Genomic DNA, 3,878 nt, shown 5'->3' with positions numbered 1-3,878 from the left:
AAGCGGGAATAGTCCCGAAATGGTTCAAATATACCATAATAGTCCCAAAAATCCCAGTATATTCCCGAGAACCCCGAAAAAGTCCTAAAAGTTCCGAATTGGTCCCAGAAGTCCCTAAGATCCCGAAATATTCCCGAGAACCCCGGAAATATCGAAGTAGTCTCGAAAAACTCGAAATAGTTCATAAAATCCCCAAGAATTCTTGAAAATTCTGAAATAGTCCAAAACTCCCGAAAACCCCCGCAAGGAAGGCCCGAAGAAGTCTAGCAAAACCCGATATAGTCTCAACAATACGGAATTATTCCCAAAATCCTGAAAATTCCAAAGAAGTCTCGAAAACTTCAAAATAGTCCCAAAAATCCCAATATATACCCGTGAACCCCGAAAATATCGAAATAGTCCCCAATATTCCGAATTAGTCCCAAAAATCCCAAAGTAGTTGCGTTGCCTAAACTTTTTAAATTTTGTACTAAAATTTTTCTCAGTGTGCTGGACGACCGCCGTTCCGGTTTATAAACTTCCCGATTTCCACCAGGCACCTCTAATCATAAAGCAGGCGCCTCCCGCAAAAACTTTATTTTTTTCCACTAAATTTTTCTCTGTGTACTCGATGACCCCCGGTCCGGTTGCTAAAATTGCCAATTTCCACTAGGCGCCCATAACCGTGGGGCAGGTGGCTCCCGCAAAATTTTTTTTATTTTTCACAAACATTTTTCGCAGTGTACTCGACGACCGCCGGTACGGTTGCTAAAATTCCGGATTTCCACCAGGCGCCCATAACCATGGAGCAGGTGGCTCCCGCAAAATTTTTTTTATTTTTCACAAAAATTTTTCTCAGTGTACTCGACGACCGCCGGTACGGTTGCTAAAATTGCGAATTTCCACCAGGCGCCCATAACCGTGGAGCAGGCGGCTCCTGCAGAAATTTTTCCTGCCGGAAGCTAAAATTCATTGAATACTTTTAGGCGCCGGATGTGGAACGTGTCCGCGACCCCTTCCACGTGAATTTGACAGGAAGTATGCGCTTTTAGGTTAGAATTCAGCTATTTTCCTACAATTTGAGCAACTCCAAATATCCTCGAATTATATGAAAGAAATATGCTTTTGACAGGGTTTCAAATAATAAAATAGACACGACTAAAGACATTTTTCATAATGAAATACATAATTTATTTATTATTTATTATTTATACAGACATATCTAAAATTCTTCATTTGTTTTTATACAAACCTTTTTCTCCATTCGGCTTCTGGACCTTTTTGTGAGAAAATAACTACTTTTACAAGGAAATTATTATATCTGAGCATAAGATAATACAACAATTCATATAAATTAATGTTTTTTTAATTCCCGTGTACTTTTTATGTTAGCTGATTGCTGGAAAGTAAAGAATATTTTCAAATTTTTATTGACCCATATTTTAGCAGTTTTCAGCTCTGCCGCTCAATGTTAATAACAAGTCCAGCGTGTTATAATTATTTCTGTAAGATATATGTACCTACCTACATACATACTTATATGTATAGAAACGTATTTAGATCTGTTTGTTATGGTATGTATGTTTGTATGTACATGTATTCTCCAATCTCGTCCTACCCATCGGGCGAAACAAAAGCGCTTAAGTTGACAACCAGTTAAAATTCATTTACGACAAGTAGGTAGGAAAATCTGATTCTTTCGCCAATTCTTGTCATGTTGTGATGCGCCTTATCAGCAGCAAACATCTCCTTTTACATACATGCATGTGAAGTGCGGCTGCAAGTTCCTCTGCAAATCGCTAAAGAAGATCAGCGAAGATCGTGTGAAGATATGCGACCATTTACATGCATCCTAAGGCGAGTATTTTCCCGGAATCACAATTTTGCAATCCAGCTCGTTTATCAAACATATGTCACTTAGTTGCTGGGGGGCAAAGGCGCGCGTCCATCTTCCGTTTACCACTTGGCTGGCTGTATTTTAGCTTTTTGCCACTGTCTTGTATGCGCACATTTAGCGCACTTGATCAGTTCATTATTACTTCGTCATGGTGGTCAAGTGTCACATTAGCATATACCATATCTACATATGGCTGTATGAAGTATACATGGGTGTACATATGTATGTGCTCAGTTTCCTTTTTGCTTTACTTCCACATTTGTACGTATTTTATATGATATTTTGCATTAACAATTCGCCGCTCATCAGCTTATCGCGCCGATGATCTTGTTTCGAGCTCAAGTGTTGCAGCGCTGTTTCTGCTCAGACGAAGGTGTACTTATACCATATCCATATATGGGTGTGCGATTGTGCGTTTAAATTTATAATAACAAGTTGCATATGAGCTATGTGGCTGTGTCAAATTGCCGCCGCATTTCTGTGACAACGACAAATTGGTGGTAATTACAACGAAACAAGTTACATACATAATTTTTTATCACGATTTCGATAAACATCTTGTCGCGCTTTGGGTATGAAATTGGTCAGTGGAGCGATTGCGCTTTAAAGGCTGTAGATAAATATGATATTTTTATACATTTTTCATGCAATAAATGCGTTGCAGGGAAACGCAGATTTGTTATTTTTTTTCGTGCAGATTATATACTTCAATATGTATACATTTCATATGACATGTGATGTTAACGCCATGTATGTATGTAGATATGTAAATAGTTATATGATTAAAAAACAAAATAGATTTGAAAGGCTTTATGAGTAGAAAAATTATTTGATATACATAAGATTCATGTACATATACAGATGCGTGCAACTAATTACCAACGAAATTCAAAACGATATTGCTTGCAAATTATGTTTATTTATTTGTTTTTAATAATTTTCATTTAAAATATAATTCAATCTATATCAGAAACCACAATAACAAAAGTTGCAAAGCTTGCACAAATTGCAAAAAAATTAATCAAACTTCAAAAAATTGTCATCAAAATTTTTAATTAGACTATTTAGAAAATTTTCGGGTATGCAGTTTTGTATAACACATGATCAAAATTTTTTTTTACATGGAAAAAAATCCGCAACACCCTCGACAAAAAAAATTCTAAAAAATCAACGGTAATTTTTAGCGACTTGAAACTTCCACTTTATTATACTAAAATTGAATGGGCTACAAAACTGCATACCCCAACATTTGCTATATATTCTAATTAAAAATTTTGAAATTTTGATGACGATTTTTTTTAAGTTTGATTAATTTTTTTGCAATTTGTGCAAGCTTTGCAACTTTTGTTATTGTGGTTTCTGTTATAGATTGAATTATATTTTAAATGAAAATTATTAAAAATAAATAAATAAACATAATTTGCAAGCAATATCGTTTTGAATTTCGTTGCTAATTAGTTGCACGCATCTGTATATCACTTATTAAAGCTCTTCAAATGTATTTAATTTCTTAGCAAAAAGTCATTTAAGCTAGATATTTATAATTTTTACATATTTAATAGGTAAAAAAAAGTATGAAATGGCATTTTTAGAAGCCCAAAACTAAATTGAAGATTCCCTTGATAGACATAGCAAATAAAAAAAGACATACAAATACTCTTTAATGGTTAAATAAAATTCATTTATACGATACAAATTATAGCTTCATAATTTAGTCAGCATTTTATGCACTTTATAAACATACATATCTATATACATATGTGTATGTAGTCTGCCGCGCGAATTGGGTCTATTTTTCCTAAGTGAATCATACATTTTAGTCCATTTACTAGTTCCCACCGAAACAATTTGTTTCTTTTCAATGCGATTTTCATGAAAACTTAAATAACTTCGTCACCTCTGAGCTCATTGTCGCTTTTTGAGAATACTCGTATATTTCTGACCAAGGCACATAAATACAGGTAGAAGCCAAAATGACGTTGCTCTCATGAGAACCAAACCT

The sequence above is a fragment of the Rhagoletis pomonella genome, unplaced genomic scaffold (genome assembly GCF_013731165.1).
Source record: "Rhagoletis pomonella isolate Grant_MI unplaced genomic scaffold, Rhpom_1.0 Rhpom_scaffold_00008, whole genome shotgun sequence".
In the NCBI taxonomy this organism is placed as follows: domain Eukaryota; kingdom Metazoa; phylum Arthropoda; class Insecta; order Diptera; family Tephritidae; genus Rhagoletis; species Rhagoletis pomonella.
The sequence above is the reverse complement of the archived record's forward strand: the minus strand, read 5'-3'. Positions refer to the sequence as shown.